Raw genomic sequence first — 25,216 nt, 5'->3', positions numbered from 1 at the left:
AATCATTTAAAAGTGAATTATCATGATTACCCAGATGTAAAGAATGCAATATGTGCTAATGAGTTAGCAGTCACAGACATTTAGAATTAGAGGGATTTTAGAACCTTTTCAATACTGCAGTTTTTATGAAAAACTAATAATTTTTTTTATTTGACAGGTAGAGTTATAGACAGAAAGACAGAAAGGTCTTCCTTCCGTTGGTTCACTCCCCAAATGGCTGCCACAGTTGGAGCTGTGCCCATCCAAAGCCAGGAGTCAGGTGCTTACTCCTGGTCTCCCATCTGGGTGCAGGGCCCAAGCACTTGGGCCATCCTCCACTGCCTTCCTGGGCCATAGCAGAGAGCTGGACTGAAAGAGGAGCAACCACGACTAGAACCCTTTGCCCATATGGGATACCCGCACTACAGGCAGAGAATTAACCAAGTAAGCCATGGCGCTGGCCTCCGATAAATTTACTTTTAACAAAATATCAAAATATCTTATTCAGTATAAAGTTAGTAGTGAAAAAGAGACTACCTTGTTGAACACAGAAATTTGAGATTATATTTCTTGGTATTAATTTGCATTTAAGGCTTATTGCCTAGTTTATTTCAACATTTCAATCTAATATTACTAATAATATCTTATACTTAGTGGTTCACTGTGTGCCAGACAATATTCTTTTGATTTTTTAAAAGATTTATTTATTTATTTATTTGGAAGTCAGAGTTACACAGATAGTGAACAAGAGGAAAAGAGAGAGAGAGGTCCTCCATCTGCTGGTTCACTCCCCAGATGGCCTAAAAGGTCAGAGATATGCCAATCTGAAGCCAGGAGCCAGGACCTCTTCAGGGTCTCCCATGCAGATTCAGGGGCCCAAGGACTTGGGCCAACTTCCTACTGCTCTCCCAGGCTATAGCAGACAGCTGGATGGAAAGTGGAGCAGCTGGGACTTGAACCAGCCTCCATATGGGATGCCCCCACTGCATGCAGTGGCTTTACTGGCTACACCACAGCACTGGCCTCAAGACAATGCTCTAAAATGATGCATTAATTATTCCCAAATATTGAAAAGTGGCATGGTACACATTTGAATGTGTTGTTTTGTACTAGTTGTAGAAAGAGTTTAAAATATATTTAGATTTAAAAATGTAAGCTTTGATCTAAAGGTTTACTTTCCCCTAAGGTGCCTGTTCGAAACTGAGAGATCGTTGAAGTCTCAAGATAGAGTACAACTGATCTTATCCAAGCCTCCTTTATCACATGAGGATGCTAAATGCCAAGGCCCAGAGAAGTAAAGTGAATTGTTCAAGGTCACACAGGTAAGTTGTAGCAGGGATAATTCTGTATTAGCATTAGGTATCCTGATACATAGGCCACTGTTCTGTCAATTTCATACTCCTTCTGGAGTTAAAGATTCTAAGTTGTGGAAAATTAAGTTTGGAAATTTAGTGGTTGCTATGTTGTTATGGTGAGAAATTTCTGTGTATAGCTATGAGTTGCTTAAATTTTATTCAATATATTTTTCTAGTATGTTTGCTATTTATTTGAAATGTACAACAAGTAGCTTCATCTATTTGCCAAAAGAATTTTTTAAAGATTTATTTATATTATTTGAAAGTCAGAATTACACAGACAGAGAAGGAGAGGCAGAGAGAGTGGTCTTCCATTCACTGGTTCACTCCACAGTTGGCCTCCATGGCTGGAGCTGTGCCAACTGGAAGGCAGGAGCCAGGAGCCTCTTCCTGGTCTCCTATGCAGGTGCAGGGGCCCAAGGACTTGCACCATTTTATAATGCTTTCCCAGGCCATAGCAGAGAGCTGGATAGGAAGTGGAGCAGCCAGGTCTTGAACTGATGCCCCTATGGAATACCAGCACTGCAGGTGGCAGCCTCACCCACTATGGCACAGTGCCAGCCCTTGCCAAAAGAATTTATAGAAGCTATTCCATATATACACTTCACAATTATTTAGTTACTTGACATGAACTATCCCTGCATATTTGAAAATTTTGAATGGTATCACTTGGGTTTTAAGAATGTTATATTTTAGGTCTCTTAATATTTTTAGTGATGATGTTTTAAAGGCCCTTTCTGTTTTATGGAAAATGATAAGGATTTTGTTTTACAATGGCCATAGTATTACCACTTAAAGCAATAGATTAAATAACACTTTTAAACAAAGTCATTTAATACTGAATTCTAAAACACTGGTATATTTTAAGTGAGAAGCCGGATTTCTTTCAGATATTCTAAATAAGAATGATAATCAAAATTGAAGACATCTACAGTTTTTAATCACTTGTTTTAAATATTGGTCATAATGGTCCAATTTAGAGTTTTAATTTTCATTAGCTTTTAAAAGATTCAGTACGGTTCATAGAAAAAATTAAGAGAACATAATTATATATTCAACCTCCCTCCCTTCTTTTTCCTTCTTTGTCATTTTTTTTTAGCTTATGAAATGACATTTTCCATTTACATTACATTAAAAAGGGTTGTTGAATCAAGGGACAAGTTTAACAGGCAAAAAGCAGAAAGATCGTAATTTAGAGGGAATACAGACAATGGCTCTAAACAATATTTGAATATCACATCTAAACAATATTTGAAGAAATTGATAAAATAAATATTTTAATTTCTCCTACTAAAATGCTCAGAGAAAGTCTTTCATTATTTATCAAATATTAGTGCAAAATTATGGATTTAAATGATCCCAAAAAGTGATGAATTTTTGTGTAATAAAGTCCAATTTTTGTCAAGGCTTTTTAACAGTCTCACAGAAAACTTATGTTTGTGAATGGGAAGAATAATATCAAAATGTCCATACTACCAAAAGCAATTTGCAAATTCAATGCAATCCCAATCAACATACCAACGATGTTCTCAGAGCTAGAAAAAATGATGCTAAAATTCATATAGAAACATGAGAGATGCTTAACATCTAAAGAAATATTATAAAGCAAAAAAAAGCTGGAGACATCACACCATATTTTAAGACATATTACAGGGGTCAGCACTATGACAAAGCAGGTAAAGTCACCGTCTGCAGTGCCGGTATCTCATATGGGTGCCAGTATGTTTCCCAGCTGCTCCACTTCGTATACCCCTCTCTGGTATAGCCTGAGAAAAAAGTAGAAAATGGCCAAAGTCTTTGGGCCCCTGCACCTGCATAGAGACCTGGAAGAAGCTCCTGACACTTGGATTCAGATCAACAGAGCTCCGGCCATTGTGGCCATTTGGGGAGTAAACCAGTGGATGGAAGACCTCTCTCTCTCTCTGCCTCTACCTCTCTGTGACTCTGCCTTTCAAATAAATAAATAAACTGCAAAAAAAAAAAAAAACACAAAAAGAAGAAGTGTTAGCACTGATATAATAACAGACACATAGTTCAATGGAAAAAACTAGGTAGCATAGAAATAAACCCAAATTTCTACCAGCAACTCAATTTTAACAAAGGAACTAAAATGAACTGGAGAAAGAAGAATCTCTTTCACAAGTGGTGCAGAGGAACTTGATGATCCAAATGTAGAAGCCTGAAAATAGACTCCAACATCACTTACACTATGTGAAAGTGAACTCACAGTGAATGAAAAATCTAATCATAAGACCCAAACCCAAGTAAACATAGGGAAACTCTAAATATTGTCAACACACAATAGCTTTTGGGTAAGATTCCAATAGCAATAGTCACAAAAATAAAAACAGAGACATTTGAGTATATCCAACTAAGATACTTCTTCACAACAAAGTAAACATCAGAGTGTAGATACAATGAACAGATGGCAGGAAAAATTAAAACTCTGAATGTTTACAGATTTCCAGAACATTTACATGAATTGGAAAAACTCCAAAAAATACAGGCAAGGATCTGAATAGACATTTCTCAGAAGAAATGTAAATGGTCAAAACATGTGAATATGCCCGATGTCACTAGCCATTATGTAAATATAAATCAGAACACCATATCAGTCTCCAACACCTGTGGGAGAATACAACACTCAGGTGTTTGTGTGTGCAGCAAGTGGGTTTAGAGGACCCTGTTCACCTCTGGAGAGCAGAGTCTACGGGGAGACAAAGAAACCTTACTGCTTTCCTAATGGGCTTATTAAGTTCTTGACCAGTGCCTGTTAGTCTTGCCACAAACTTTCTAGTCTCACTACTTTCCTTCTTCTTCCTCTTCTCTGTGGCTTGTAAAATAGTATACATTCTGTATACTGTGGATACTTTAGATTTATTTTATTCCTTCGGTCTCCTATGAAGTTCCTCCACAAAAACACAGCCCTCAAAATATTCATTCATTTATGCAGTCTGCAGATTTCATGAGCTACTAAATTCCAAATAGTATGTTAAAGGCAAGATCTAGGCCTAAGAGAAAAGTGGTCTGAATTCTGTGCCTAGAAGAGGATTTGGGACATAGTAGAATTTCGGTGAAGTGCTATGTGAATGACATGCACTCAGTAAATGAGTAATCTAAAGCATACACTTCATTCAAGCAACACAGCAGCCCTACTCACCTCAGGTAGAGCAATTGAGAGGAATAATGTGAACAAAAATAAGACATCAATAAGTTGAATAATAACAGAGAAAAAACAAAATGAGATAGATGCCAACATTACTGACCTATTTTTGAGGAATTAAATTGATAGAGGGGCTGGCATTGTGGCTAAGTGGGGTAAGCTGCAATCTGTGAGGCCAGCATATCATGTGAGTTCCACTTTGAGCTTAGGAATCTCCACTTCCAATTTAGCTCACTGCTAAACACCTGGGAAATCAGCAGAAGATGGACGAAGGACTTGGGTCCTTGCCACTGATGTGGGAGACTTGGATGAAGCTCCTGACTTCAGCATGCCCCAGGCTCAACTTTGAAACTCTCTGGGGTGTGAGCCAACAGATGAAAGCTATCTCTGTCTTTCCTCCTCTCTCTAAATCCACTTTTCAAATAAACAAAGATTTAATAAACAAATTAACTGATTTCAAAATACACAAAAACATGAACAATACTATATCATCTTGATGCCAAACTGATAAAAAATAACAAATGCTAGAGAGCACATGGGAAAAGAAAACCATCATATATGGTGGATGAAAACACAAGTTAGTACAGATGTTATGCAGAACAGTATGGCCATTCCTTAAAAAGGATAAAAATTGGGCCGGTGCTGTTGTGCAGCGCCTGAGGGGCCAGCATCCCATTTGGGTGCCAGTTCTAGTTCCAGCTGCTCTTCTTCCAATCCAGCTCTCTGCTATCTCCTGGGATAGCAGTAGAAGATGGCCCAAGTCCTTGGGCCCATGCACCCATGTGGGAGACCCAGAGGAAGCTCCTGTCTCCAGGTTTCAGAATGGCATAACTCTGGCCTTTGTAGTCATCTGTAGAGCGAACCAGCTAATGGAGGACCTCTCTGTGTCCCTATCTCTATTGTAACTCTTTCAAATAAATAACAAAAATTTAAAATAAGATAAAAATTGACCTACCATGTGAGAGTTATCTTGCTCTTGGCTATATAGAATAAGGAACTTTTATTAGAAGGAAAGGAGAAGAGCATATCAAAGATACAGCAATTTTCCCATAACACAGCCACTATAACACAGTTCACTGCAGCCAGGATTTGAAACCAATCTAGCTATCCATCAATGAAAAAAATGGACAGGGGAACTTCATTTAGATTCAAAAAAGACCAAATATTATTAAATTAATTGAAATAAGCCAGAAGCAGGAACACAAATGTCACCTGGTCCTTGTCACATGTGGAAGTGAGAGAAAATAATGGATCTGAACACAGAACTGTGATTACTAGAGGCTGAGAAGGGAAGCAGCTAGGGATAGAGGGGGATTGGATAATAGGTAACAAAATACAAAGAGGCAGAAAGAACTTCTGGTGCCCCATAATATAATGAGATGACTACATTCAACCATATTAGGTTCTGTGTAAAGAACTGAAAGAGAGGAACTGGTAGTCTCAAATCATGGAGAAGAATTAGAAACTGTAGTTGCTTGGGGGCCAGCATTATGGCACAGTGGGCTAACACCCTGGCCTGAAGCACCAGCATCCCATGTGGGTACCAGTTCTAGTCCTGGCTGCTCCTCTTCTGATCCAACTCTCTGCTATGGCCTGGGAAAGCAGTAGAAGATGGCCCAAGTCCTTGGGTCCCTGCACCCAAGTGGGAGATCTGGAAGAAGCTCCTGGTTCCTGGCATCAGATTGGCAGAGCTCTGGCCACTGGGCCACCTGGGGAGTGAACCGGCAGAGGAAGACCTCTCTCTCTCTCTGCTGCTACTTCTCTCTGTAACTCTGTCTTTCAAATAAATAACTCTTTAAAAACTTAATAAAACTGTAGTTGCTTAGCTTGATCACTTTTTACTGCATAAATGTGTGCAAATATTGCACTACACCCTGTAATAATGCATGACTAGGACACATTAATCACAAATTATTTCAATGAAATTTTAAAAATTAGAAGCATTTCTTTATATTAACAATGAACTAATTGAAAATGAAATTAGAGAAACATTTCCATGCATAGCAGCATAAGAACCAGGAACCAATGTCTTCAATGTTATCAGTGATGAATCAGATTCACAGCCCCCAGCACTCAGTTTTTGCCATAGACCTTACCATGGCAATTGTGGGCATATAGTAGTAAATCAATGGACAGGAATCCTTTGTCTCTAAATCTGCTAAATAAATAAACAAGGAATTCATCAAAGAAAAAGAGATATCAATTTGGATGCCAGGTCACAAAAACACATGCACTTGAGCTATCCTCCAGTTTGTGATGCCAACAAATCTTTCAGACATGTTACATTTTCAGAGACTTTTCTGTAATCTTGCTAAGCTTTCTGGAACTCTGCCTTATAGCAAAGCGATTCCCAATTCCATTATACTCATGATTTTTCTTTTGTGTGATATATTAGTTTACCATCTAGAGATAATTTATGGTACAAAACTTTTGTATGCATGCATGTTTTCTCATTTGTGAGTCTATTCATGGGAATTGAAGACTGATTTATAGCAGAAATACTTTTTCCAAATTCATTGCATAGACTTTTGTTCCTTATGAATTCTCTGAAGTCTGTTGATGTCTAATTTCTGGCTAAAGGTTTTATCGTATTTACAGCATGCAAAGACTATCACCTTTTGTGAATTCTGTATCTATACAAGCCTGAAATAAAGAAAATGTTTTTACACAATCGGTATACTCCTAAGAAACCACCTGTGTCAATTCTCTGATGTACCATTGACTTCTGACAAACAACCTTTTCACACTAATAATATTTATAAGCTTTCTCCTTTACATGAGTCTCTGTTGGATAGGATGTGATTTCCAGCAAAAGGTTTTGTCACAATACTTACATGAATTTTGGAGAAAAGCTCTTCCACATTCATTATATTGTTAAGGTCTCTCCCTTGTTCAAATTCCATGATGGATTATGAGGCATTACCTATGTGAAATGACTTTCTCACATTTATTTCATTCATTAGATATATATGTTGTGCATTCTGATATAAGGAGAGATTTGGGCAGAGCTTTCCAACACTCATTACACCCATAAGGTTTCTCTCCCATGTGAATTCCCTGTTGTCTTATGAGGTATGGCTTCTAATTAAAGGGATTTTACTTTCAAAGGAGTTTTTCCCTATATGAATTTGATGATGTACAATGAGGGCTGAATTATGGTAAAAGGCTCTGAGTCATTACATTCATAAAATTGCTCCCCATGAGAATTCTTTTATGTTTGATGAGGTCTGATTTGCACCACAAAGGCTTATTCACATGTATTACATTCATGCATTTCTCCCCTTGGTGAATTCTCTAATATTTCATGAGATATAACTTGCACAAAAAGGTCATGTAGAAAATTCCTTGTGTGGATTCTCTGATATCTTATGAGTTATGAAGTACAGCAAAGAGGCTTTCCACCATCCTTCCATCCATAAAACCTACCTAAATTGAGCAACAAAGATATAGAAAACGTAAACACACACATAACCGGATGGAAATGATATCAGTAATAAAGATCCTCGCCGCCAGGAAAACCCCAGGACTGGATGGCTTCACTGCTGAATTCTAACAGACATTTAAAGCACTAACTGCAATTCTTCTCAAGTTATTCAAAACAATTGAGAGAGAGGTGATTCTCCCAAATTCTTTCTATGAAGCCAGCATCACCTTCATTCCTAAACCTGAAAAAAGTGCAACAAAGAAAGTAATTATAGACCAACTTCCCTGATGAACATACATGCAAAGATCTGCAACAGAATTCTGGCCAATTGAATCCAACAATGCATCAGAAAGATCATCCACCCAGACCAAGTGGGATTTATCCTTGGTATGCAAGGATGGGACCAAAGGCTTTTCCACAGTCATTTCATTTATAAGCTTTCTCCATGGTGTGAAGGCTCTGATACTTTCTGAGGTTTGACTTCTCAGCAAAGGTTTTTCCACAGTCATTGCACTCATAAGGTTTCCCCCAGTACAAATTGTCTGATGCTTTGTGAGCTTTGACTTCTCAGCAAAGGCTTTTCCACAATTATTGCATTCATAAGGTTTCTCCCCTGTGTGACTTCTCTGATGCATTTTGAGTTGTGATTTCTGGCCAAAGCTTTTTCCGCAGGCATTGCATTCATAATGCTTGTCTTCTGTGTGCATTCTCTGATGCTTTCTGAGGTTTGAATTCTGGCCTAAGGTTTTTCCACAGTAATTGCATTCATAAGGTTTCTCCCCTGTGTGAATTCTCTGATGCTTTCTGAGGTTTGCCTTCTGGCCAAAGGCTTTTCTGCAGTCACTGCATTCATAAGGCGTATCCCCTGTGTGAATTCTCTGATGATTTATGAGGTGTGGCTTCTGGCCAAAGAGTTTTCCATAGTCATTGCACTCATAAACGCTTATCCCCTGTGTGACTTCTCTGATGATTTATGAGGTTTGACTTCTGGCCCAAGGTTTTTCCACAGTCATTGCATTCATAAGGTTTCTCCCCTGTGTGACTTCTCTGATGATTTGTGAGTGTTGATTTCTGGCCAAAAGCTTTTCCACAATGATTACATTCATAAGGTTTCTCCCCTGTGTGAATTCTCTGATGATTTAGGAGGTTTGCCTTCTGGCCAAAGGATTTTGCACAGTCATTACATTCATAAGGTTTCTCACCTGTGTGAATTCTCTGATGATTTATGAGGTGTTTCTTCTGGCCAAAGAACTTCCCACAGTCATTACATTTATAAGATTTCAACCCTGTGTGAATTCTCTGATGTCTAATGAGATCTGACTTCTGGTGAGTGGTTTCTCCACAATCATTACACACATGAGGGTTTTCCACTTATATGAGTGCTGTGATGGAGGGTATGGCAGAATTTAATACTGAATGACTTCCCACAAGGTTTACATGCATAGGATTTCTTCCCTATATTTGGTCTATGATTCAGTCTAACATGTGATTGGTAAATAACAGGTTCCACAGGCCCAATATACTTATAAACGTTCTCTCTTTTGGGACTTTGTTGATGTATACTGAGGTTAGAATTCTTATGGAAATCTTGTACTATTTGAGTTGTCTTGCCAATAGTGGCAATTGACTTATTACAGGTTTCTACCATAAAAAGCTTCTCAGATTCACAGAATATATTCTTGCTTTTGAAGACTTTCCCTTGTCCAATTTGTTCAAGTGCCTGCTCCTTGATCTGAATATTGTGCTGTTGATTAAGAGGTTCACAGAACTGGAGAGTGTTCCCAGGTACCTTAGTAGCACAAAATTTCTCTCCAGCTTGTAGTTGATCAGGCCCACAATGGGGACACATATTGTGACATATACTGCATTCTTCAGGTTTTATTCCTGAATAGTTTCTCTTTTTGATACTCAGTTTTGGAATATGGCTTATACTTAAATTAAGTGTTTTTCTGAATTCAACTCCCTTGGGAGTTAATGTCTTATTATTTGTCATAACATCCTGATGCAGATTTTTCTCCAGACTTTTCTGGTTGGTCTTAATCAGTTCATCCAGTTTCATGGCAACTGAAGTGCGAAAAAAATGATGTCACTACATCAAATATAATTGTTTCTTCTAGCATACTCGTGTAAAAGGAATGAAGTTACTTGTATTTAAGAGGGATAAGATGTTAGGAAAAGTTCTGCATTTGTGCCTCCTCACACAGGGCACCAAAATGTTAGGAAAAGAGTTGTAGAATAGAGGAGAAAGTGTATGAATTTACAGCCAGACAGAATTTATTCAGAGAAAATTAATCCACAGAGGTGGGTGACCAACTGCCTGTACAAGATGGAGCATGAAGGCCCCAATTCCCAGGGGCCAGACCTTTTTGAGGAGGGCTAAGGCTGGGCATGAGGGTAGGGGGCAGCAGTGGAGGGGAATTCCAGGAACTGGGTGGGGGCCTTAGGAACCTGGAAAATAATGCAGGGTGGGGTATGAAGGCAATAGGCTGTGAGACCCAATTGAGTTTCAAGGGCAAGGAATACATTCCAAAGTTTATCTACTTTGGGCAATGAGGGAGAATGGCTCAGGCTTATATCCTCATTCCATCATAAGATTTTCAAAAAATGATTAGAAGATACATATTTATGAATATACAGGTTTTCTCCATTATACATTAATATATTAAATTGTATCCATAGATTTTCCAATGTTCATCCATGATCCTGTTTACTACCAGAATTTTTTCCAAGTATGATTGAATGGTTTTTGTGGTAAGATGTCTTAAATCACTGCTTGGGATGCCTGTATCTCAAAACAGTGCCAGTTTAAGCCGAGGCTACTCTGCTTCCAATACAGCTCTGAGATAATAGATACTGGAAAGCAGCAGATAATGGTTCATGTGCTTGGGACCCTGTGATAGAGATGAGTAGGTGAAATTCCAGGCTTCTGGCTTCAGATTAGTCATAACTGTTGATAGTATTTGGGGAGAGAGTTAATAGAAAATCTATTCCTCACTGTTTCTCTCTCACTTTCTACTTTCACAAAAATGAATAAGACTTCACAGAATGGACTAATATTTAATAAATATATTCACCTGTAATCTAGAAACCAATTTTTCCCTGTCCATTTCTTCAGTTCATTTTTTAATGTATTTTTATTTCTTTATTTGTGAGAGTTAGACTGTGAGAGACAGAGACAAAGATCTTCCTTCCATTGGCTCACCCCTCAAATGGCAAATACATTTGGATCTATGCCAATCCAAATCCAGGAGCCAGGTGCTTCCTCCTTATCTCCATTGTAGGTGCAGGGGCCCAAGCATTTGGGCCATCCTCCACTGCCCTCCCGGGCCACAGCAGAGAGCTGGACTGGAAGAGGAGCAACCAGGACTAGAACCCGGGGCCCATATGGGATGCTGGTGCTGCAGGGGGAGGATTAACCATGTGAGCCACGGTGCCAGCCCCTTTTTCAATTCATTTTTAGAAAAATTGTGGGTTTTGTACTTCTGTGATATTTCAACCATAAATATGGGGAAGTTTTACTAGATCATTTCCTTGAAGGTAAAGAGTGAAATGTGTCTATACTCTAAGCAGGATCACATTCATGGGACAAGATTTGAATATGTGGTTGTCTTGTGTTCTGTCTTCCCAGGCAAACAGCATTTGTGGGATTTTTCTAATGAAAATCTCTGTTTTATCTGCACTATTATAGTTTCCCCATATTTCTAAGGAAACCTGACATCCTAATCTTCTAATAACTACAACAGTTACAGAAAGTTCCAATATACCACCTTGGCTATACATTCCCACCAGTTGAAATAATTTATTCCTGCAACCCAGAGTCTGCTCAATTATTGAAAATTGATTTCTAACTCATTGTGAAGACATCAGCCCTGGTTGCCTCCTCTTGTTTCTTTCTATAAACACTCCTCTGTGATAATTTGAGTTTCTGGAGGTTTGTTGATTTTCACAGAAAACTTCATTTCCTTTGCCTTTACCAGAGATACTGATCTCCATAGATACTGTAGAATGTCTGTGTCTGAATCACAGGACCAGCTGTCTTCAGGAGTAAGACTTGGGAAAAACTCGTGGAAAGAACACCAGTCAATATCTGTTGCACTGCTTCTGCTTTGGCCTCCCTGCCCGTTATGTACACACTGATATGGAAGGCTCTGATGTAGGCATTCTTCCCCCATCCATGGCTCTGCTCCTTGCTCCAACTTGAAGATCAAGTCAGGTTTGGTCCTGCAGTGCCCTACTAATGGAAACAATATAGACTTTGTGAAATCACTATCTTGGGTTAATGAAAGGAGTACAGCTTGGTCCAGGAGCTATGCAACAAATGTTCCAATGTGAAATCCTTCCCAGGTGATAGATATTCAGATTCTTCATGGACTCAAATTCTATACCTGTCCCTCATTCAACTTTATGAATAGTGCTCACTTAGTTGTCAAATAGCAAGAAAATGTTACCATTGGGCATGTGATGAGTGTCACTCACCCAGGGAGAACAGGCTGCTGTAGGTCTCCAGCATCACATCCCTGTACAGGATTTTCTGAGCTTGGTTCATGTTCTGCCATTCCTCCCAGGTAAAGTACACAGCCAGGTCTTCAAATGCTATCATCCCCTGTGACAGAACACTCCTGGTCAACATGTCAACTCTGTCACCTAACAAACAATGGCAGTTGTATATCTTCTACATGGGTATGGATGAAGAAGCAAGAATGCCATTTCATTTCAGATTTATGAGCATTTGGGCAGCCACACAGAAGCATTCCACAGGGGATCAAACCTATGGTATAAAGGCTGTGAAAATTGCCCAAGCTGGAGGGAAACAGGAATTTCTGTTCACAAAGGCCAGACTATGTCAAGGGCAATTGCACAGTAGGCTGAAAGGGGGACAAGAGTCACTCTGGAATGAGCAGTGTTCAGAAGAATGTAGAAGTATTCAGGAAAAAAGACAAGAAACCATCAGGGAAGTTATGAAGGGATTGAACAATGAAGAATTTCCAGAAAAACACTATACACAGTCAATGCAATTATGGCAGAGAAAAAAATTTTTAAAAGAGACAGTAGGCATTTAACTTAGTGTTTATGATGCCAGCTCAGATACTCTCTCTCTGCATCAAATTTCCAAAGTTGGATTTCAGTGCCAGCTCCAGTTTCCAGCTCCCAGCTAATGCAGACCAGGGGAAGCAATGGTGATGCCAACCAAGAGGGAGGCCTAGATTCCATTCCTGACTCTTGGCTTCAGTTGTGCCCCACCTCTGTTTGATATTTTTATTTAGGCAGTGAAGAAGTGCATGGGAGCTTTCTAGCTTTCTCTCACTCCATCAATTTCTTTCTCTATCAGGCTCATAAATATTTTAAGTAAGGGAGGAGATTCAAGAAAGAATAGAAAGTAGCTTTTGCTTTTTCTATAATTATTCTACTCATAAACATTTAAAGAACTGAAATAACATGATAACAAATTAAAGTAAAAGCTATGGAGTTATTTACCCAAGAACAGAACCTGAGAAATTCTGTACTATAATCTGCATTTGTGACTGAGGGAAATACAGAGAGCTTTGAGAACCTGCAGTAGGCACCAGCATTGTGGTACAGCAGGTAGATCTCCACCTGCAATTCAGGCATCCCATGTGGACAGACAATTTGAGTCCTTGGTGCTCCACTTCCAATTGAGTTCCCTGCTAAAGTGGCTGAAAGAGCAGTGAAAGATGGCCTGAGTATTTGGGCCAATTCCACAAATATGGGAGACCCAGATAGAGTTCCAGACTCCTGGCTTTGGCCTGGCCAACCATTGTGGCCATTTGTTGAATGAACCAGCAGATGGAAGATATCTCTTTCTCACTACCCATCTCTCCCTATCTCTATTACTCTGCCTTTCAAATAAGTTAATAAATAAACCTTGGGGCTGGCACTGTGGCACAGTGGGTTAATGCCCTGGCCTAAAGCACCAGCATCCCATATGGGCACCGTTTCAAGACCCAGCTGCTCTAATTTTGATCCAGCTCTCTGCTATGACCTGGGAAAGCAGTAGAAGAAGGCCCAAGGATTTGGGCCTTTGAAGCCGTGTGGGATACCCAGAAAATTCTCCTGGCTCCTGGCTTTAGATGGGTGCAGCCCGGCCAGTGCAGCCAATTGGAGAGTGAAATGTTGAATGAAAGATCTCTCCTCTGTCTCTTTCTCTCTGCCTCTCCTCTCTCTGTGTAACTCTTTTAAATAAATAAATAAATTGTTAAATACAATCTTAAAACGTGAAAGAACATGCAGTAGATTATTTTCCCCACAGTGTTCTTACTCTAGCTGGGAATCAAGTTCATCTCCTCAAACTATTAAGGACTGCATTACTCTAACAATTAAAAAAAATAAATGCAGCCAGCGCCGCGGCTCACTAGGCTAATCCTCCACCTTGTGGCGCTGGCACACTTCATTCTAGTCCCAGTCGGGGTGCCAGATTCTGTCCCAGTTGCCCCTCTTCCAGGCCAGCTCTCTGCTGTGACCAGGGAGTGCAGTGGAGGATGGCCCAAGTCCTTGGGCCCTGCATCCCATGGGAGACCAGGATAAGTACCTGGTTCCTGCCATCAGATCAGCACAGTGGGCCGGCTGCTGTGCACCGGCCATGGTGGCCATTGGAGGGTGAACCAACGGCAAAGGAAGACCTTTCTCTCTGTCTCTCTCTCTCTCACTGTCCACTCTGCCTGTCAAAAAAAATAATAAATGTCACTGATTTGTGGTTTAGCCCTAGGTAAGTAATTCTCTTGCAGAATGCTAAGTGTTTATTTCCAGGGTGGAACTAAAACACTGCCCACTACATCATCTGTATAACACTAAAGAATGTGTTGGACATTATGACCCCAAAATTTAGAATATTATCCTTGACTTCAATTGAAATCATATAACAAATATATATTTTGCTATGGCAACAGAAAATGAGAGATGACATTGCCTTTTCTTGGATAAATGCAATGATTGATAGTCATGACAAATTCATCATACATCTTGTTTCTATATATTCCCTGAGAATAAAATTTACCTTCCTACATCCATTTTCATTAAGAAATTATTATAAATCTAAAAACAAAACAGACAGAAAGCTGGGAATAATTAAGAAAACCACTTACAGGGGCCAGTGCTATCGCACAGTGGGTTAAAGCCCCAGCCCGCAGAACCAGCACCAGATATTAATTCCCACCAAATCAGGTGTGAGTGCGATTTTCAGGTGAATTCAATCAGAATTCCACAGCCATTCAGCTGGGAGGGGTGGATGAATCCAGAAACAGCCAGTTTACATGGGACTAAATCAAGCCTAATATCACAAAGGACTCTTGCATTTCTTTGGCTTTTTTCACATTTGTCTTATTTATCATGATTTGTAATGAATTTTCTGATGTGAGCTTTAGTTTTCAGACTGGAATATGGAGTCCAGGGCACGGGAGGAATGGTCTTTTTCAATCAGGGCACAGATGTTGGCTTGCTCCAATTCTGGCTTGCTGTCATTGTTTTGGGTGCCTCAGCCAATTTTTGGTTTTGAGCAGCAATTTTCTAAATGTTTTCTTGGTCTGAGTTTCTTTTGCCTTCTTCCATCCCAAATTTTGTATTCTGATGCAGTACAAACAAGAAGTTAGACAGAGGATCCATTATGAAATAAAAAACATAATAAATTGGCTTTTCAGGCTTAGAAATCTACAGGCAGGATAACTAAGATGAATTTTTGTGTTTTGGAAAATGAAATGGAACCAATTTGCTGTGGGGACAGATATTAATTTCCTCCAAATCGAGTTTGACTGTGATTTTCAGGTTAATTCAATCAGAATTCCACAGCAAGTCAGCTGCGAGGGGTGGATGTATCCAGAAACAGCCGGTTTCCTTGTGACTAAATCAAGCCCAATATCACTAAGGACTCTTGCATTTCTTTGGCTTTTTTCACAGTTTTCTTATTTATCATGGTTTGTAATGAATTTTCTGATGTTAGCTTTGGTTTGGAGGCTGGAATAAGGAGTTCAGGGTACAGCAGGAACCGTCTTTTTGAATCAGGGCATAGCTGTTGGCTTGCTCCAATTCTGGCTTTCTGTCACTGTTTTGTGTGCCTCTGCTAATTTTGGTACTTAAGCAGCAATTTTCTAAATGTTTTCTGGGTCTGAGTTGGTTTTGCCTTCTTCCTCCCAAGATTTTGTATTCTGATGCAATACAAACAAGAGTTCAGACAGAGTAGCTATTATGAAATTAAAAAAAAAAAATTGGTGTTTCATGCTTAGAAATTTACAGGCAACGCAACCAACATGATTTTTTGTGGTTTGGAAAAAGAAATGGAACCCTTTTACTTAGGGGACAGATATTAATTCCCTCCAAATCGAGTGGGAGTGGGATTTTCAGGTGAATTCAATCAGAATTCCACAGCCAGTCAGCTGGGAGGGGTGGATGAATCCAGAAACAGCCGGTTTCCTTGTGACTAAATCAAGCTGCTGCTCCCTGTGGACTTGTCCTCCTCAGCCTCTGACTAGAGCACAGCCACCTCTCCAATGCTGACATCCTCTGACACATGTTTCACTCTTCTGTTCTCTCTAAACTGCAGACTCTTGGGCAACATATGTAACTCTAATGCATCAACTTGCATAGAAGCACACACCTGAGGACTCCAGAGTCTTGGATTTCAGGTTGTAATTAACTTTCCTTTTCAGAGGACTGGTGAAAAAACAAGTCTGGAAGCCAGGGTGTAGCCTTGTGGTTCAAATGCCTATGTCTCATATTGGAGTTTCTTGGTTTGATTCCTGGTTCCAGTACCTGCCTCCAAATTCCTGATAATGTAGACCCTGGGAGCTAGCAAGAAATGGCTCAGATGATTGGGTTCCCTACTCCTGGGACAGCCCTGGCCACTGGGGACATTTCAGCAGTGAACTAGAGGGTGAATACTACTTCTCTGTCTACTTGTTCATTTCTTTGCATCTCCAATTAAAAAACAAAAAAGTATGTTTCTATCATCCATTAAAATAACTTCCTCAATGGAAAAAAAGTTTCATTGTTAAATTGGGGAAAAATAATGCTTCTTGGTTGTGATATTAGAATAATGCATAACTGTACATCGGACTTCCATTGTGGACAAGGAAGAGAAAGATGGAAGCAATAATTTTTGCTTCTGGCTTTGGTACTTGTCATGTAACCTTGAAAAATTCATTTAAACTCATGGTGCCTGAGTGTCCTTAAAATTACAGGTTCATCTAGTTGAGGCAGGTGGTGTAAGGGGAGGTGGCAGGAAGCTGAGAGCTTTCCTTGTTTCTGTGCTGACAGAGCTAAGTGACATTAGCAAGTCATTTGACCCCTCTGGATCTTCCTCCCTTGTGAGATAAGATTGTCTTTATAGTTAAAGGATTTATTCTACACAGTCCTATCTTATGGTTAGGCTCACATGACTGTGAAGTGTTTTATAAACTGGCAGTGTAATAATCAAGTTCGCACTGAAGATGAAATGCTAAACAGCATAGAAATTCTAAAGCTTGTAGTTCTATGAGGAGCTACACAGAAACATTCAAGTTCATGGGCATTTTTAAATTTAAAAACAGAATCATTGAATCACTGTTCAGAATCAGTATAGTTGCTAAAATTCTTATTTATAATCACTGAGATTGGCAGTGTAATTACTGATAGCATACTCCTAGTGTTGTATATTTTAGTTTATACAATACTCAGACTATATAAAATATAGGTAGCATGGGAAGTGCGATACACAGCAGTCTTGTAGAATGGCAGATGTCCTAAACAGCACTCTGGCCTCAGAATCAGCCCTTAAGGCACTCAGATCTAGCTGAAGAGCCTATGAGAGTATTTTAGGTATGGAAAGAAACTCTGGCAAAAAAAAGAAAAAAAAGAAAAGAAAAGGACCTAAATAAAAGATCTCTGTGAGTGAGATCCCAGTAGAAAGAACGGGCCATCAAAGAAGGAGGTACCTTTCTCTGAAGGGAGGAGAGAACTTCCACTTTGACTATGACCTTGTCTAAATAAGATCGAAGTCAGTGAACTCAAGAGGCTTCCATAGCCTTGGCAACTCATGACTAGAGCCCAGGGAGATTTCTGATGCCATAAACAAGAGTGTCAGATTGTTAAGTCAACAACAGGAATCACTGTGTGCTTACTCCTTATGTGGGATCTCTGTCCTTAATGTGTTGTCCAATGTGAAGTAATGCTATAACTAGTACTCAAACAGTATTTTACACTTTATGTTCTGTGTGCTGCAAACTGATGAAAACTTAATATAAACTAAATCGATCTTCTTTGTATAAAGATGATTGAAAAAGAATCTTGATGTAAATGGAATGGGAGAGGGAGTGGGAGATGGGCGGGGTGCTGGTGGGAGGGGAGTTATGGGGGGAAGCCTTTGTAATCCATACACTGTACTTTGGAAAATTATATTCACTAAATAAAAGTTTAAAAAAATTAAAAAATAAAAATATAGGTAGCAATATTTAATGCTTCTCTTACTGTTCCTGGATTGGATTATAGCATACATTAATAAACCTTTTTTAAAGGTTTATTTATTTATTTATGTGAAAGACAGCATTATAAAGAGTGACACATAAATAGAGATGATCTGTCTGCTGTTTTAATCCCCATGTGGCTGCAAGCAGCTGGAGCTGGGCTAATCCAAAGCCTGGTGATTCTTCCAGCTCTCTCACATGGATTCAGGCACCCAAGTATTTGGGCCATCTCCTGCTGCTTTCCCAGGCACATTAGCAGGGAGCTAGATTAGAAGCAGAGCAGCTGGGACATGAACCAGTGCCCATAGGGAATGCCAGCACTGCAGGTGGTGGCTTTACCTTATATGCCACAGTACCAGCTACAGCCTATTCATTTTAAATTAATAACTAAAGATTATCTGCTTTTCAGCCTCCAGGCTTTGGCTTGGCCCAGCCTCTGCTGTTGTGGACATTTGGGGAGTGAACCAGAGGTTGAAAGATCTCTCTTCTTATGTCTCTCCCTCTCTAACCTTGCCTTTCAAATAAATAAATGAGTCTTTGAAATAAAAATACATGCATACATACACACACACACATACACACACACAAACACACGGTACCAACACAGTGGGTAAAGCCATGGCCTGCTGTGCCAGCATCCCATATGGGTGCTGATTCAAGTCCCAGCTGCTCCACTTCCAATCTAGCTCCCTGCTAATGTGCCTGGGAAAGCATCAGAAGGTGGCCCAAGTGCTTGAACCACTGCATTCATGTGGGAGGCCTGGCAGAAGCGCCTGACTTTAGATTGGCTCAGCTGAGGCCAATTTGGGAAGTGAACCAGCAGATGGAAGATCTGTCTCTACCCCTTCTCTATAACTCTGCCTTTCAAATAAATAATAGATTTTAAAAATGGGGGAAAAGGGCAGTTTTCTTGCCTTCCCTTTACCTAGAGTGACATAATCAAAATCTGTTAGGCAAATGAATAAGGGAAATTCTGAGATCATGTATTGACCATAGAAGAGAATGGATTCCTTGCGCATTTTCTGGAAGCCCATGCTAGTTGGAACCAAGGGAAGGATAACAAAAAAGGGGAGGCCTATATCCCTCTTATTTGTTTTCTTTGTTCATTGGAGCAGTGGAGAGTTGAGTAATGTAATATTGGTGTTTGTCTCCATACAGTTCATGTCTATTTAGCTGGTTCTTTTTATTTGCATTTCTTTTTTATTTATTTTAAGAGATTTATTTGAAAGGCATAGAGACAGGGGTCTTCGATCTGCTGGTTTGATTCCCCAATGTTTGGGTGAGGCTGAAGGCCCATGAGCCCCCTCCCATCTCCATGTGGTGTGGGGTCCAAGCACCTGTCCATCACCACTGCACTCGTTGGCTGGAGTTGGAGAGGAAGTAGGGCATCAGGGAATGGAACTGGTGCCCATGATGTGGGCCATGCAGGCTGTGGTTGCACCCCCATGCCATGAGTCCGTCCTCGATGAACCTTTCTTTAAAGTGGAATTAAGGGTAAAAATGGTCTGAGGTGCATGCACATTTCTGTTGTGAGAGAGGCTGAGGCCCCGTGGGTGCCTGGGGGCCAACAGAAACACCTGAAGCCTTGGCCCCCAGGTCCCGGTGTCTCCCCTCTGCTTCTGCCCTGCCTGCAGGCCTGGCCCCGGGCTCCAGTGGTGCCTCAGGGATTTCGGCACCAAACTGGTCACTTTAGGTCACTTTGTGATGCCTGACTTCTGCCCAAAGAAGGAAGCAAGAAGGGGCCCAGCAGGCTTCCCCCGACCTCTGGAGCCCCGAGCCATGGTGCTGGCCCACGACCCAGGTAGCCCGTGATGATTCTGGACCAGCCATTGGGACCCACGACCTCTGACCCCAGGCTCCAACCCCTTCGAGGTCACCACCGCAGCCTCCTATTTAGCTGGTTCTTAATCCTCAAGAAGGGATTTAGGTCAATGTTCTATTCTCATCAAATACCTTAATGTTTAATTAAAGATTCTGTTAGTAATTTTAACCCTGGGTCGTTCTAAAGATGTGCTGTGACTTAGGTTTAGAAAAGAGCATCTTCCTTGCCACCCTCATCTCAGCTCTGGGGGCTGTCAGTTCTCCCTGCACAGATTCAGTAATGCATGCTTCTTCTCTACTACAAAGATCTTATGTTGGTCATATTTCCAGTTACAAAAATCAAATCAACTCACACCTGGACTCTGAGTATTCAATGACATTAGTTATCAAAATAAATGTATTCAAATATTCAAAGACCACTTCAAAGCTTAACTGCCTTCAAGAGTGTTTGGCACTTGGAACAGCCACTGTGGTTTTCTACACATGAGCACTCACTATTTTATATACCATTTAACAATTCAAACATCACTTCAGCTTCAGCAATACACAACAATAGAATGGATGATTCTACATAATAAACATGTTACATTAGTTTGGACTTAAAACCTAGAATTAAAACCATGTGGTAATATGGATGGATTTAAGGAAAGATGTAGAGCTAGGTAGCTAAGGCTACAGAATCCCAGACCTATTGATTTTAAGTGAGTCTGGAACAACAGCATTCCATTGCATTATCTTCCATCTCAGAGTCCTGCTTTTCCAGTGAGACCCACCCCACTCAGACCACGTATTTCCTGCCTGTGTCTTCACGGTGGTGGAAGCTGTTCTCATACAGGCATCTCCTGGACAGTCACCAGCTTCCTGATTTACTACCTGAACTGGAATCCCCAGTTGCGAGGTATATTTCCCAAACACCCAGGCTGAATTGAATGTTCGTCTCTGGCAGTCAAAAACTTCTGCCGTAGGAAACAGAACATGTCCTCTACTCTGGGACTCCTTTTTCTTCTCATGGGGTTCTGTGGTGATCTGTGGTTTTCAACACAAGTCCTGGGAGCATTCTGACTCAAAAGAAAGACCAGGGATAAGAGTTCTTTCTGGGGGCTGGTGTTGTGGCATAGCAAGTTACACTGCTGCCTGCAGCACTAACAACCCACATGGATGCCGGTTTGACTCCCAGCTGCTCTACTTCTTCCACAACTCCTTGCTGGGTAAAGCAGCAGAGAATGGCCCAAGCGCTTGGTCCTCTGCCCCCACATGGGAGACCTGGAGGAAGCTGCTGGCTTCAGCCTGGCCCAGCCCTGGCCATTGTGGCCATTTAGGGAGTGAGCCAGCAGATGGACCGCTGTCTTTCCCTCTCTTTTTCTCTCTGTAACTCTGCCTTGCCAATAAATACAACTTCAGAAAGTTATTCTCCATCAAGCAATACACCCTTTTCGAGGCAGTTGTAAAGCTGGGAGTCATAGCTTCTCTTATATTTTGGATAATAAGAGTTTTGGTTTGAAAGCATGTTCATCTGAAACAAAGATCACTCATTATCCTTTGTTAGAAAAGGGGGCTCTTCTCTTTGAAAGTGGAAATCAGAAGCTGTAATGTGTGATGAGCTCCACCTGCCAGGTCTGGGGAGACTTATTTGAAAGTCAGGGCATCAGGAGAGGAAGCTTTTCAGATTCCCTGGCCCTTGCTTTAGTCTTATGTCTTTACTTCTTTTGTTGCTTCTTGATGTCAAGAGTGTACACTTTATGCTGAAATGAGGAATTGTGTCTAACCTCTTTTGGGCCTTTTTCTAAGCAGAGTGTATATATTTTTCTTGCATATAAGGATAGCTTCTGGGGTGGGTGGATTTTTTTGGAAGTTTTCACAAGCTAGCCAGTAGCCTATATTTTCTTCACAGAATTCAGTTTTTAAAAAAGCTTCCAATACAGCCAGACCATCTGTATGTAGGGAAGAGCAGGCAGAAAAATAAAAAGAAACATGAGGAATATAAGGAAGCTAATGATCAAACATTCCCTTGTGCTTTTCTAGTACTAGGATTAGCTATTCTCTTGTTTTTACTCAATCCTGTAATCCTGTGGATTTAGCTCTTTAAAGACAAAGATGCCAGTAGGCAATATACTTAAGTTGGTTCCATACTACTAAAACAGAAATACTTCAGTTTGTTTTAATGCCAAAAATGTATTTACAGGAGAGGCATAAATCCTCAGGGAACTAAGTCTCTTGCAAACACTGCATGCAATGAAAAGCATCCTCAGCCTCAACCAAGAGCACTGCCATTGCAGAGCTGAAGGGTGATTTATCTTCCCCACCTGGTGTGAATATGTTGAGAAATAAGCGGAGATAAACAGACCTTCTAGGTTAAGTCAAATTCTCCTTGGTGAGCTGCTGATTTGAGGACACAGCCTTTCTGCACTCTTGTGATACTTGCAGTGGATTCAATTCAAGCCTAATTCACAATTGCTGGCCAGCAGCTCCTGGAATGCTTCTGACCACAACAGTGCTTCCTTCGGGGAAGGTCTGCAAGAACAGTTCTCTAATGAGTTGTGCTCAGAGCAGTTCCCCTCCCAGCTCAGCAGTGAGCTCTTCAGATTGCAAACACAGGAATCTCAACTTACTTGGTGAAAGCTTGCTACCTGCTTTTCTTGCCAATTGTGGCCTTCCCAGGAATGGTGGAGTTTTGCCATAGGTAGCTCAACCCAGTCTTCAATACTCTTATTCTTACAAAAAAAAAAAAAAAAGACAATTCAGTAAGTGGTCATCCTTGAATACACTACTGAGCCTGAATGCATTTTTACCAAATAAAGTCGCCCAATAGCTATAAACCAAAAGCCAACAACAGGCTTGCCCACCTAATATTACACTCAGCCCCGAAGTACTGAGCAGTTTCATCACTTCCTCAGAATGTAACTATGCTGTGAGGACTATAGATAGGGATGCCCAAATTTTAATTATCAATACACTGCACAGCTAATAAAGCAGATGCTGTCACTTGCCCACAAAAGGAGACAGTTTCTCTGCAAGGTTAACCGCAATCGGGAGACATTTTGCACCTAATGGAACCCGCAGCGGGACTGCTTTGAGCCAGCTCCTCTCCTTCCCTTTCCACCTTCGGTCCAGGATGGGACAGAGACCATGCACAGGAGGTGCCACCAGTCACCCGTTTCCCCCTGTCCACCTGCAATGCTCCTGGGAGGCAGATGCCACAGAACAGTGATTTGTTCCATGATTGTCACTGTGTGAGATCAGCCCATCATGAGAAAATGACCATGGATTCCAATGAGATATCAACCACAGAAGCACTTCCCCCAGCATCAGTGCAGGAGGGTGGATGATGGAAGGCACAGCATGGCCAGGATCTCTAGGGACCCCGCAGGACTCTGCTGCCCTGGATGCCTACAGCAGGCAGCAGCACAAAGGCCCAGTGCACCTCCAGCACCCTTCTACCAAACCCTTCCCCCTGTCTGCCCATGCAGACCACACAGATGCTGTGTCAGTGAGTAAATCAGCACCGCGCACTTGGTTTTCCTGCTGAGACTTGGCCTTCATTGCTTCCCCAAGTGCAGCACGTGCTGCAAGCCTCAGCCAGCAGGGCTGGCAGGAGAGGTGGGCAGTCACACTCACCAGGTCTGTCTCTTCTTCTCCTGCCCCTCCTGACTCAGGGGCCACCACCGGCATTTTAGCCCCAAGGCACGAAACGGGACAGCCAAGAACCTAACACCACCCATGTCATGTGCACACACTGCAACTACCAGCTGCCCACCAATGTCCACAGCCTCTATACCCAGCCTAGCATGGGGCGGGTCTTGCAGCACTGGTCCTGCCTCAGGGCAGCAACGATTGTCCTGAGGCCCCCTGCTGGACTGAGCCTGAACTGCCCTGCAGCAGATTCTGGAAGCAAGAGAGCTGCTGATGGCTGAGGCCCTGGCTCAGAGTACACTTAGAGAGACCCTATGCCTGGCAAGGGCACTGGGGCCCTGGACTTTCCCAGGCTGCAGTCCTAGGGTGGAGGCTGGCTCGGCCCTTCCACCCCCAGCCCTGCCGCAGGTGGAGCGGGGTTCCCACGGGGGCATCTTCCTTTGAGGGAGAGCGGGTGAACCCCAAATGCCATGACACCCGGTACCGGGTGCTGGCCTGCAGCCTTCCGGGAGGGAGTAGGTGACAGTGACTTTGTGGGGAGGTGACACTTAAGCTGGGCCTGTATTTTGGGTTAGTTCTGGACGCACATCCCAGTGCACCTGGACCTGCGGGTCTGCTGCAGGCCTCCTGGAGGCTCTGGGAGCCGGGCATCCTGGTGGCAAGGGCAGGAGGGTGGGAGTTCGAGGTGCTGAGCTCCCGCTGGGTGCACCAGGCTCTTTGGAGCTGTTCAGAGTAAGGAGTTGAGGTCACCTCCTGAACCACTGCTGGTCCCAAACTCCTGGTTTGGGATTTGCCAGAACCCTGAAGTAGGGGTGTGGTGGGGGTGGTAGTGGTTGGCTTCAATGCACTGTATTTGTGAATTCTTCAAACACAGCTTCTCCCTACTCCTGCAGGCTTTCAAGTGATTGACGAGGACAGAGTCCCTCAGCTGCAAAGTGACTGAAGTTTGAAAACTACGTCCAGAACATCACAGTGTGTATTCAGGTGGTCATCCTTCAGGCCTGCAGGTGGACAGCAAGAGCCACAGTAAGATATTAATTACTGTAGATACTCTCCTTTCTTTCTGGTAGACCCACCAAAAGAGAATGGGAGATGAGTACTTGAACATTGGAACCAGTCAGCATGCTAGGGTGAGCTGCCAGTACTTGGAGCTCAGGAGTGGACATGGAGAGCAAAACATGCATTGTTACTAAAGAGGACAGTTAGGCATTTTACTGTGAAAAGGGAAATCATTTAGATGTGAACAAGACACCTTAAGAAAAGGTCTGTATAGTTATTTTTGTTTATTTGCAAGGCAGAGAGAGCCCTTCCATTTCCTGCTCATTCCTCAAATGTCTGCACCAACCAGAGCTGGGTCAGGCTGAAGCCAGGAACTCAGTGTGGGTCTCCCACACAG

At 41.7% G+C, this 25,216-nt stretch overlaps 1 long non-coding RNA gene across 1 annotated transcript; it reads left to right on the top strand.

The window, feature by feature from the left end:
- The first annotated feature begins 68 nt into the window (after window positions 1–68).
- Window positions 69–24,845, top strand: LOC138848075 (uncharacterized). Its single transcript, XR_011385929.1, has 3 exons — window positions 69–423; window positions 1,166–1,301; window positions 24,714–24,845. It is a non-coding gene; the product is annotated as an uncharacterized lncRNA (long non-coding RNA).
- The last annotated feature ends 371 nt before the right edge of the window (window positions 24,846–25,216 follow it).

The sequence above is a fragment of the Oryctolagus cuniculus genome, unplaced genomic scaffold (assembly GCF_964237555.1).
Source record: "Oryctolagus cuniculus unplaced genomic scaffold, mOryCun1.1 SCAFFOLD_129, whole genome shotgun sequence".
NCBI lineage: Eukaryota > Metazoa > Chordata > Mammalia > Lagomorpha > Leporidae > Oryctolagus > Oryctolagus cuniculus.
The sequence above is the reverse complement of the archived record's forward strand: the minus strand, read 5'-3'. Positions and strand labels throughout refer to the sequence as shown.